The 12,489-nt window shown below is 35.9% G+C and overlaps 1 protein-coding gene across 1 annotated transcript in view; it reads left to right on the top strand.

Annotated features, from left to right (window-relative positions):
• Positions 1-12,489, top strand: part of NPFFR2 (neuropeptide FF receptor 2) — a 247,594-nt gene that overhangs the window by 131,454 nt on the left and 103,651 nt on the right. Inside the window, exon 2 of the mRNA XM_026509997.4 lies at positions 11,209-11,347. The gene's annotated coding sequence lies outside the window, so the exon portion shown is untranslated. The remainder of the gene's footprint in view (positions 1-11,208; positions 11,348-12,489) is intronic.

Consider the following 12,489-nt stretch of genomic DNA (forward strand, 5'->3'; position numbering starts at 1 on the left):
ATTTTTCCCAGCATTCTCTTATAATCCTTTGTATTTTTATGACATCAGTTGTTACTTCTCTCTCATTTCTGATTTTATTTGGGTCCTTTCTCTTTTTTCTTTATGAGTGTGGTTTATCAATTTTGTTTATCTTTTCAGATAAAGGCATATCTTATTTTGGATATCAAAGTAATTTCTAAGAGTTTCTTTCCTGTAATGATTATGAGTACAAATTTATATGTGAGTGTGAAATATAATATTAAGAAAACAGCTATCTTCAAATTAGTGTTTCAAATGAAAAATTGAAGGTTTCTAATCTCTAATAGCCAAAACCTATAATGTTAGGTTTTATTTATTTTCAGAATGGTTAGAAAAAAACTGAGATTTTATTTCCTTGCTATTATATAGGTTTTCAAAAAACTTTCAAATGGTCAGTTAAGATTCACATTCATTTGGGTAATCAACTTGTTCTAAGTATAAAAGTAAAAGGCAAAGAGAAACAGCTCATGTGGCAATTGCTTTGTGATATTACTATGGACAACAGGCTATTAGTTTATCACTGTCATAATCTGGAGTTATTTAGCTTGTAAAATATTGATGTTTACTTCTGTATGGCAGCTGAGTGGTAACGTATAATAAAATTCTGAAATACTGCAATGCTTATTCATATTCCACTATTTCTGGTTTAAGGTATAAAAATTATGGCTTCGTGATTCTGCCTGAAATATTCACATAAACACTCTTCTCCCCAGTTCCATTCTTCTCTCCCTAGCACCCATGACAGCTGTATTGCTTTTATCGTTGGTGATTTTAAGAATGCGCTGGGGAGAGGAGCAGGGGAATAAAGGATAAAAGTTTCTGTGTTCAGCCCGAGCAGATGTCTGGAGTCCCTGCCCAGTGAACTTATACTCAGTGTAGGGAAATATCTCATCAAGAGGATAATTTTGTATTAGCAATTAAATGTAGAGGAAAAAGCCATCTGCATGCTCTTTTTTGCTGTGAAAGAATAGCATCTGCTTTATTGATGTTTAGACATTTCAGTGGTGGCCACCTCAGTTACCAGATCTTTTTAGAGATGGCTTTCTCTCCCATTTCCTCATCGAGCTGCCTACTTCTGGCTGCTTGTTGTGATACCGAGAGTGGGCTTTGCTGGTCACCAGGTCTCCGTTGTGTTTTATGAATGTCTTGTGTCTTCAGACACAGTGGCACAGTGGAATCCCCTTGCTGCACAACAGCTTGCTTAGAACTGTGAAACCTAATCCCTCAAGAAGATTTCCTTCCTGCTCCCACATTTCTCCCGAGTGGAGATCGTCCCAAACGTCACCAGAATCCTGAACTGCTGCTACAGCTCCATTGAAGTATCTGAAGCCTTAGGTACTTTCTGAGGACCAATAATTCTGCCATGTTCTTCTCACACACTGTTTTCTTGGATGTGTTTACATTCCAGGTCTTTAAGCTATGTGTTTATGGTACATGTTTTCTGTATGGTACATTTTTTCTGCACTACTTTACTTAAGTGAACTTACTTAAGTATTTTGTTTTGCTATTCCCTTCTGCTATTCCCCATGACTTCTGATACTGGTGAGATGGCTCAGTTGAATTTCTAATACTTTGATATGCTTCTTAAGTTGGTGTCTTTCTTTTTCTAACACTTCTAAGGCAGCTGCTATTTTCTGGAATTTAGTGCTTTCTTTTTTCTTTTCTTGCATGTCTAATGTTTCTCTTGTAAAATCTCTCATAGTGAGTGACATAAATCACCATGTTCCCCAATTCAGGAACATGTTCTGCTATAGGTGGCTATTTGTGTCTTTTTTTCAGTTTAGAGCTATTAATGGTGCTATGTGTATTCTTGAATGTTTTGTACACATTTGTATTGGTTATATACTGGGAGTGGAGGTACTGGGTCAAAGAATATGCAGGTGTTTTGCCTTTTGTAGATATAGGTAAAATGCTTAACAATTTTGTTTCATAAATTTTGTTTCACTTCTTCCTATCCCTGTGTGGAAGTGACAGCAGGGACTGGAGGGTTTTGAGCAGAGGAGTGTCATGATCTGCTTTCAAAGCTTCAATCTGGCTCCTCTGCTAAGGATGAATTATGTGGGTGTAAAGGTGGAAGGAGAAAAAGCACTTAGGAGCAACTGTAGTCATCCAGGTTTTGACCAGAATGACAGCAGTGGAGATGAAGAGAAGTGGCTAAATTCTAGACACATTTTGAATGCATAGTCAATAGGCCTTGCTGAGAGATTGGATATAGGGTATAAAAAAAAAAAAAGAGCTGAGGCTGTATCTAATGATTTTTTTTTTAAATGTAGTCATATACTTTTTTTTTTTTTTAAAGATTTTATTTATTTATTCCACAGAGATAGAGACAGCCAGCGAGAGAGGGAACACAAGCAGGGGGAGTGGGAGAGGAAGAAGCAGGCTCATAGCGGAGGAGCCTGATGTGGGGCTCGATCCCATAACGCCAGGATCACGCCCTGAGCCGAAGGCAGACGCTTAACCGCTGTGCCACCCAGGTGCCCCTGTATCTAATGATTTTGTCTGATCAACTAACAACGATGAAGACTGAGGGCGACGTTATCGGCATTGATGGGATGAGATATTCTGTTTAGGAGATGTTAAAAGTGAGGTGCCTGTTTGATACCTAAGGGAAATATAAGTAGTTCACCTGATATAAATCTAGAGTTCAAGGAAGCGATCCAAGCTAGAGACATAAATTCAATGACTGTATTATTATTAAAATTTTATCTAATAATACATTGAGAATGTTATGCTGATATTCTTTTCCTTTCACAGTTCTGCTTGATGTTTTATAACCTCTTGTTATGACTTCCTCAGTCTTTGAAGGATGTCTTCCCCAAGAACTGGTACTATGGGCCCTATTTGTGACTTTAAGGCAATTTTCCTTGTGTTTGTGATTCTGACAGATACTCTCAGATTTTGCTTCTTATCCTCTGTTAGATTTATTTAGGCCTCCAATTAGTTACTGGTCTAGTAAAAGAAGAAATAGTCTCCTTTATAAAAGCTTGATTAAGACCAGTTTCTCCTAGTGCATTTCCTCTTCCCTATTATGTTTGCCTATCAAGTCTATCCTGGCATCCCACAACCTCATTGCCATCATCTAATCTGTTCTTGAGAAGCCTGAGAAGCAGCAGGAAGGACGTGGATATTGAGGGGGCCACAGGAAGAAGGCCATTTAAGGAGAAGAATGCTTATGATACAGCAAATGAAATAAGGCTGGCAATATCCACTGGCTGTAGTGGAAGAGTGGTAGGGTCCCCAAGACTTTGTCAGGTACCAGGTCAGTGTGATGAAAGACAGAAGTATGAGGTTGAGTGTGACTAGGGAGGAGAAAAAAGACCTCTCTTTGAAGAGGATTAAGAGGTACAAACTTCCAGTTATAAAATAAGTCATGGAGATGAAAATAAAAAAAACAAACAATAACAACAAAAAACCAACCCATTCCCCCACAAAAAACTTTAAGAAGCAGTGAGACAAAAGAGAAAGGAATACTGTGTGTAGAAAGAGGGTTTGTTTTTTTTTTAATTCCACAATATTTTAGTTGATGAAGTTCAAATGATAGTTCGAGTAATAATAATTGAGCATAACTTTTTAAATCTTTTTAAATACAAGTCTACTAATGAGAAGACTGGAATTCTGTTTTGGGGAATAGATTTTGCTTAATTGGGATTCATGCTTAGTGTTCCACATCATCAAAATCGATTCCAAACATTCACCCGTAGTGCTGAATTATAATGAGATTTTACATATTTTGTTTTTGAAAATGTCTTTAATTATTGAAGTCCTGGTTATCAAATATTTCTTTCATGAATCATGCCTTTGCTAGTTATCTAAAAAGTCATCACTGTATCTAAGTTTGTCTAGATTTTCTTCTAGAAGCTTGATGGTTTTGCATATTAACATTTAGCTCTATGATCCATTTTGAATTAATTTTTGTGAGGGCTATAAGGTCTTTGTGTCTATATATTTGCATGTATATATCCAGTTAAGCATCATTTGTCGAAAAGACTGTCTCTTCATAATAATATCTTTGCTCTTTTGTCCAAGATGAATGGACTAATGTGGTTCTATTTCTGGGCTCTCTGTTCTGTTCTACTGATCTATTTGTCTATTCTTTCAACAATACCACACTTTTTATTACTTTAGCTTTATAGTAAATCTTGAAGTTAGGTAGTGTCAGTCCTCCAACTTTGTTCTTTTTCAATATTATTTTAAACACAGGAAATGGCTAGAGCATTTCTATATGAGGAAAACTTATCATTATACCGGGTAAGGTTGCATAGAGAGGGAAAACTGTATTTAAAACTTCTGAAGTCTTTTTGTCAAAAGAAAATAAGCACCATTTTACATTTCCAGTAGTATCTGTCATCACTAATATTAGATCTAGATATTTTAGTATTAGAGAGTTAATATTTTTAATATTCCAAGAAATTTTATAAAGGGAATATTTAATATATGTTAATTTATGCAATCTCTTTAAGTGCTTTACAACAAATATCAAATTTATTGGGAAATAAAACTAAAAATTATCAAAAATAAATTTCATTCCTGGTCATATTCTCATTATAATTCAGAACCTTGTTACTCTTTTCTTGTTATTACCCAGAGTAAATTCAGTGATCAAAGTATTCATGACTTGATGTATTATATAGGGCAAGAAATAACAAAGAGGCAATCCAGCAACAATTTTCTCCTCCATTTCGAGGAGGGGTTGGAGAGAATGCAAAAAACAACCGTTAGCTTATAGAAATATAGAATCTATAGTTTTGTCCTTTTCTTCCTGCATCAGGCAGTGTTGTCAGTGAAAAGGGGTAATCTCATGTCAGGAAGAGTAAGAATCATTTAAAAAAATAATATATGATAAAAGAAACCTTATATGGGATATACAAAACAGGTATAAATATGCAGTACATTATTTGATTTGGATATTAAATTTCATTGGTATATAGAGTGGGAATTTTTATAACAATAATGTATATCTGTTAAAAATTGAGGTTTCAGGAAATTCAAGTTGTGTAATTCTGATTGTGAGGCATTCTGCTTCATGCAACCATAAGCCTGCACACACATACACGCTATATGATAATAAATCTCTGTGAAATTGACTAAATTGAAATTTTTATAAGTATTGTCAGAAGCATAAGAGCTGGGATAGCAAATTATGACTAATAACAAAATTATAAGCTAATTCAGTGACATAGCACCTTTGGAGGCAAAAGAAACATTAATAATCTCCTTTTATCTCTTCTTCTCCCCAAAGACATTTTAAAATAACAGTAATATTAAGCAATAATTAGCATTTATTTGCTAAGGAAATTTAATCTTTTATTTAAAAAGTAAAAGCAAAAATTCAAGTAATATACTTTTGGCTATTCTTAATAGTAATATGAGTTAAAATGCTTTGCATCGAAGCCAGGAAATTTGCTAGTTTCAACTGAGGTTAGTATGTCCTGGCACAGTTGGGTCTCTTGGGTTGCTCAGTCGGTTAGGCATCTGACTCTTGATTTCAGCTCAGGTTGTGATCTCAGGGTTGAGAGATTGAGCCCTGTGTCTGCTTTGGGCATGGAACCTGCTTGAGATTCTCTCTCTCCATTTCCCTCTGCCCCTCCCCATGCTCGTGCTCTCTCTAAATAAATCTTAAATCCTTAAAATCTTAAAAAAAATAATAAAATAACGTCATGGTACAGCTATCCAAACCATGGTTGCTGAAAGGGTTATTAATGAGTTCCAAATCCAGGCAAGTTGCTAATATCACATGAAAATACAAAAAAATCAACATACCTGTGTGAAGAGATATGAGCAAGCTCATGAACTTTCAGTGTGTGATTACCGTGAGTCAAGCAAGCCCTGTGCTGTATATTATTATATGGCACCTATGTTATCTAATTCTTACAGATTATGCTTAGCATTAGCATATTTTACCCTCATTTTATAGATGAGTAAACTGAGGTTCTGATAATTTAACTCTCAGTGTCATTTACTAGATAATTGAACCCAACTCTTGATTTAAAACCTAGTAAATATACATTTCATTTCACTGTGGCTAATTTAAGACTGTTAATTATTTTGAGGGAAATAATCCCTGCTTACCTTTGCACCCAAAGTCAATGGAAAAATTAATAGAGAGTTCATCATTTTCTTTTTGAGCCTTTTGTACCTGTAATATGGACAGTCAATTTCTAAAAATGGATTAGGGGTTTTCTGGGAAGGAGAAAACTTTAGAGCATTTTTTACTCAAGTTAAAAATGTTGGCTTCATGCAGCTTTAGAAAAGGACTTATTTGCTTGGGCCTGAAATACACTTAGGTTTTCCACTGTGCTTAATTTCTCCTGAAGGAGGGTAATGTTATGTTGCTGCAAAATGAACAGTTTTGCTCCTGCAAGTAGAATTTTTAAAAATTTAGAAGACAGATCTTTTTCTACTGAACTGCCACAGGAAAATGGACAAGAAGATATTTCCTGTGATGGGAAGTCAAAGGCCGTTCTGTAGAGAAAATACCTTTAAAGATACTGTACAGTTAAGAGATTTATTTTTAAGTGAATTTAGAGTTAAGAGGAAAAATAGGCATGACATTTACTACATGCGTTAAAGAATTAGAACTTTTTATGGTCAGTTTAAATCAGTCTCAATTCAAGTGGATGCTCATGATATGTATTTCTTCTCTTCTATTTTCCCTTAAATATCTCCAAAATAGCAATTACTGGGATATATTTGATAGACAATAAGCTGAGAAGAAAGTTTTGGAAACAAAAGGAATTCTTAGAGTTAATAAAACTTAAAAATCTCTTCTTAAATGATTTCCTGGCCAGTTAAAACTAGGGTGTAAACTTACTGACAGTATTACTATATCTGGATAAAAGATAAGAAAAAGGTGTGGCGAGTGATAAAAGCTTTAGAAAATGCAGGAACAGGGAGAACCAGCTAGTGGTGATTGATTCAGAAGGACGGGGTGTCAGCTGCTTTATCAACTCACCTTGTGATAATGTGGCTTCCCACATAGTAGGTGTCGCTATCAGAACTGTTCCGTCTGTCTGAAAGTTCAGTTTCTCACTGCGAGGAGTAAGTTTACATTTCTTCCTATACCTGCTTCCTTGAACACGGTCAGCATCCTTGACATTGGTTAAGTTTAACTCCAAAATCGATGATGCATTAACCTACTTATTGCATGCAATGATACATGTCACCTACTTACTAGTTTTCAGCAGTGATGATAATATAATCTTAAACTCTGATAATGATTACATTTAAAACCTAGTTTTAGTACCATCTCTCATTTAAGTTAGGCTGAGAAAGTTGGGTTACAGACTTGTTGAAAGTGAAAAAAGAGAGGAAGAAGTTTGTAGACTTCTGGATCCAACCAATCCCATGTAAGAATTTTAAGTGCTCCACTCTTTTAAACAGGAAGGCTTGTTGAACAGTTTTCGGTTCTTCCTGCTTCCTTGAAATATTTTATATTTTAATTTTCTTTCTCACTCTTTCTTCGGGAAAGGAAAGAGAACAATACAATCTGTTTGTCTGCATGGGATTGGGATGCTCCAGTTAAACACAGTTGATACTGATTTCTAGTTGAAACGATTATTTGAGGAAAAAGCAGACCGGTTAATATGTGAATTAGTAGGTGAGAAATTGCAGTTTGGCAGTAGCATTTACTGTTTAGATAGCATATGTTTTATAGAGATTAAGAACAACTAATTCTCGTTCTAAGAACAAAAAAAGGACAAAGGTTTAGTTCCTATTTAAATACTCCTATTTCCAACCAGTCACTTGACTTTGTAAATTCCTGAAATTTTGTTCTGACAGCCCTGGGAGACTAATACTGATCTAAGAGTTTTTACCGAGAGTTGTGCCTGAGAGCTCTCAGTAAACATGGACTCTAGAGGTAGATGATGCTCCAAAACTCCAAACAAATATAATAACAATATAGTGGGACAATATCACATTCCGCAGACTGCAGGTGGTTCAGTCCCATTAGCACTAGATTGTGATAGAAAACTATAGAATTAACATAGTCCTGGGGCCAGTCCATGAATATGTATGGTCGCTTAGCCATGTTGATGAAAACCACCTTTGAGTCTCCTTTTTGATCAGTTCAGAAAAGAATGCATTTAACCAGATCAATAATTGAATACTACATCCCTGAAGGTATGTTAATAAACACTAATAAATGGACTATACCCACCCCAGCAGCTACAATTTAGGATACGTCTTGGTTAAATTTGCAGTAGTCCATTGCCATTTCCATGATGCATCTTTTTTTTTTTTTTAAACATAAGCCAGTAAAGTAAAATAGCTCTTATTTTACAAAGTAAGGAACAAGTGTGAGGGCTCTGATGAATATTAACTATGACCATTCCAATTATATTTTTAAGAATTGAGCCCTTGGTAGGTCCATGGACCTAGTAGAGCCACTCTGAGACAAACCTCGGTCAGGATTCCACCTGACACCATATCCTCAAGTGCTTTATGTTCCTGGGAATCAGCATCATGGCATTGTGTCCAACAGTCCTGTAGTTACATGATGGGCCATAGGTCCCTTCAGGGAAGGGCTATAGGAATCAGTACTATATACATGATAGTAGTTTTTGCAGACTCTTCCATGGGTGCCTGGCCCTTCCTTCAGTCTTTGGATCTGCTCTCAAACCTGGTTCAGATCTGGAAAGTAGGCAAAAGGCTTTGCATAGGACAGTGAACCTGAGTCTTTTAGACATATTTATTAAGCAGTAATATTGGATGTTCATCTACCTTGCTACTATGAACACCTTGCTCTATTAACCATCTCTATAGGTCCTATAGATTAGCACGCCAACTGCCATTCCAATCTTGTTGCCCAATATGCTTATCCTGCTTCTGACAAGATCCTAGGTGGCTTGGGAGTCTGTTTTTTTTTTGGGGGGGGGGGAGTATTGCCAATCATTAGCTTTGATCTACAAAGGATATCCACCTCTGAGCCTTGCAGTGCTGTCAGGGCTCGCTCAACACTGCATTCCTTATTGTCTTGATAAATGAACTAGTTCCCCTGAAGAACATAGTAAACATAGAAATCCCCCGATTTCTGGTGTATAGAGTCCATTCATGCCAGTACGCCCACTTCTGAGACTTTTGATCCCTTTTTCATAGTCTGTGACAGCTGTTCTGGTATCTTTACTTTTCTAAGATTCTAAGGGCCACTCTATCGGTGTATTAGATCTGTGCCTGATGTTCTTGCCCAGTACTAAATTCAGTTTCTTACGAGACTGTCCTATATCAATAAACTTTTCCTTGTTCATATTTATATCCCATCCTCTCAATCCAGAACTCTCAGGATTCACTTGTAGACACCCTCCCACTTCCTGCTGTCATAAAGTAGCCAAGTGCAGTAACTTCTTTGCTGTCTAATTATTTTCCTAACATTAGAGGCCTGACACTTTCCTATAAGGGTGATACAGATATTTGACCCTAATTATGAGTCCGATGGCTGGAGGGGGAGATAAGAACCCCTCAGAGGGGCGAACATTCCTTATAAGGCACCTGCATAACTTGAAGTCTCTGCAAATTTTTCAAGCAGGATAAATGGGGAGGGGGCTCTGTTCCACTGGGGGAAATGGACCACTACTGTAGGTTTTGAGGGTTTAGAGAAATCTGAGGACTTATAATTCTCAAATATATCTACCCTGAGAGGCTCATTCTAAGTCTCTGGGTCCTATCCATTCTATATCATGGCCCTTACACTTTAAGAGTCTTGACTGGGCTGAGAATTTAAGCATTCTTTGAAGTTCTGCTACCATTATGTTCTGGTCTTAAGCTCTTCAGCTCTTTCTACCCTCTAGCTACAGGAGATGAATGTCTCTTTAAATACTTCTGAGATAGCCATCTCAGTCTCATACCTTATTTTTTTGGTATGAGTTTATCATTTTCTGTCTTTAATGAATAATGACATTCAACAGCTATCTAAATCTATAATCCTAAATCTAGAGTCCCTTTTCCGCCCCCCCCCCCCCCAGCATGCCAGGGACTATAAATAATCCTCTTCTCACCAGAGATAGGGTTTTGGGGAGTGATCTACCTCTAGAATCCACCTTTACTGAGAGCTTCCTGCCACCACTGTTGGTATGAACTTATATAACATTTGGAGACGTACAAAAATAAATGATAGTGCTATTTTTTAGAAAACAGATTATTGCTGCTCAACTTTTTTATTGTTAAGTTTTTGAATCTGCAGAGAAATTGAAAGACTTAAATCAAAAAATATATGCATATCCTTCACATAAATTCCCTCATAGTTTGCCAATTTTGCCATTTTTTTGCTCTCTTTCTCTGCATATACACACATATCCACACCCCTTACTATTTTTGGTTGAATCATTTGAACTTGAGTTGCTGACATCATGATACTTCATCTTTGGTATTCATCTACAAATAATATAGCAGTCTTCTAAATTAACCTAATTATTACTAATACAAAAAATATCATAACATATGCAGTTCATACAGCTCATACATTTCCTCAGTTGCACAAGACATAGATTTTAATAGTTATTTAATCACCCATCATTCATTCATTTCTTTATTTTAGGTAATAAGATCCATGAGCTCTAACTGAAGTTCCTACACAGCATTTAGCTGTTACAGGTCTTTAGTTTCTTTTACTATGTAACAGTAGAAAAGCCCCAATCTACCTTTTAAATTTAGTTCTGTTTTTCCTAGTATTGTTTTAAAGGATCCAGGCCAGTTCTGTTGTAAAATGTGCCGAATTCTGGATTGGTTTGTTAACTCCTCATGATTGGATTAAGTCCAGACATTTTAAGCAAGACTATACTACATTAGAGACATGTATTTCTTACAAATCACATCAAGAGGTGTAAAATGTCACGTTGTCATGCACTAGTCATACTAAGATTGATCGTGCTTAAGTGGAAGAAAGTATAATTTATACATTCTCAAATATATTGTTTAATCACAGCAAATAGCATTTTTAAAAGAGTGCATATAGAATATATTGTTGGGTTTCTCTACTTCATTGAGAAGCATATAAATTTAGAACTCAAATTTTAAATCTGAGTATTAACTGTTACAGCTTTGTTGCATCAAATCGATTATTTCTTTTTAGTCCTTAAGTTATTATCCTGAAGAAAATAGGAAGGTGACTTTCAATGAAAAGTATACATAAAATAAATTTGGTTGCAAAATTTTAATTTTTTAAATTTTTTAAAAATTTTATTTATTTGACAGAGAGCACAAGCAGGGAAAGCAGCAGAGGGAGAGGGAGAAGCAGGCTCCCCACTGAGCAGGGAGCCAGATGTGGGGCTCAATCCAAGGACCCCGGGATCATGACCTGAGCTGAAGGCAGACACTTAACCGAGACACCCAGGTACCCCCAAAACTTTATTTTTAATGATAAAATGACCAATTAATCTCATAAGCATGAATAAGACTGTGTGCTTATCATTTGCAGTTAGTTCCATAAAACTAATTTTTATAGAATGTATCATAATTTTAAATGAGCTGAAATCATTTAAACAGGAGGATGAACAGGAAGAAATGATTATGCTAAAAATCTTTCAATGAATAAATTATTACTAGATTTGAAAGCAACCTAATATTCTGCAGGTTTAAATAAATTGTCCTGGAAACTTTCTGTCAGTACTAGATTAACAATGAAATGCTATTATCTACTTCTGTTTGCAAACCTAGCTCTTCCTTACTCTTACTGCATATGCCAGAAGTATAAGTATTTATAACTGAAACACTCTATTGAAATGCAATTCTATGATCAGAAAAGATAGACTGGCAGGAATATTTTGGCATTAGGATTAGCTGAGGGGTAAGGAGAGGTGATTTTATTATTATGAACTACTCTCTGAGTCATGGTTTGGAAATAATATTTTTGTCAGTTATTCCTTTTGGAGTTGGTAATATAAAAAGGAATTCATTGCTTGTCTACTTCTTTCCATTTATTGATTCTATAACTACTTACTCAATAGCTACCAGGTGCCGCATTATAGTTGAATAGGCATGAAGAAGACAACATTTCCTATGGAGCTTATATTTTCATGAGAGAGACAAATGATAAAGTGATTTATGTAATAAAATGGCAGATAGGGACAATTACATGAAACATCAGGGGTAAAGAAGGATTAAAAATAAAAGGGCCTTTTATACAGAGTGATCAGGGAAAACACCTCTGTTGACATTTTAGCAGAGACGGTTGAAATGGGAGTGAACCATGAATTGATTTGGAGGGAACAGAATTTAAGGCACATGGAAGAGCAAGCAAATAGACCTTGAAAAAGGAGAGATTGATGCATTCATAGAAAACCAAGGAGGCCAGGGGTGCTCGAACAGAATGAATAAGGAGAGAATGAAGGGATATGTGATCAGCACAGGTTAAAAAGAACTGGGATTTTATCAGAGTGTAAAGGAGAAAGCCCTTAGCGGTAGTTCTCAATCAGGGATAATTTTGCCCCCAAGGTACATTTGGCAATGTCTGTAAAAGTTGTGGGTTGTCACAAC

The sequence above is a fragment of the Ursus arctos genome, unplaced genomic scaffold (assembly GCF_023065955.2).
Source record: "Ursus arctos isolate Adak ecotype North America unplaced genomic scaffold, UrsArc2.0 scaffold_9, whole genome shotgun sequence".
Taxonomy (NCBI): Eukaryota; Metazoa; Chordata; class Mammalia; order Carnivora; family Ursidae; genus Ursus; species Ursus arctos.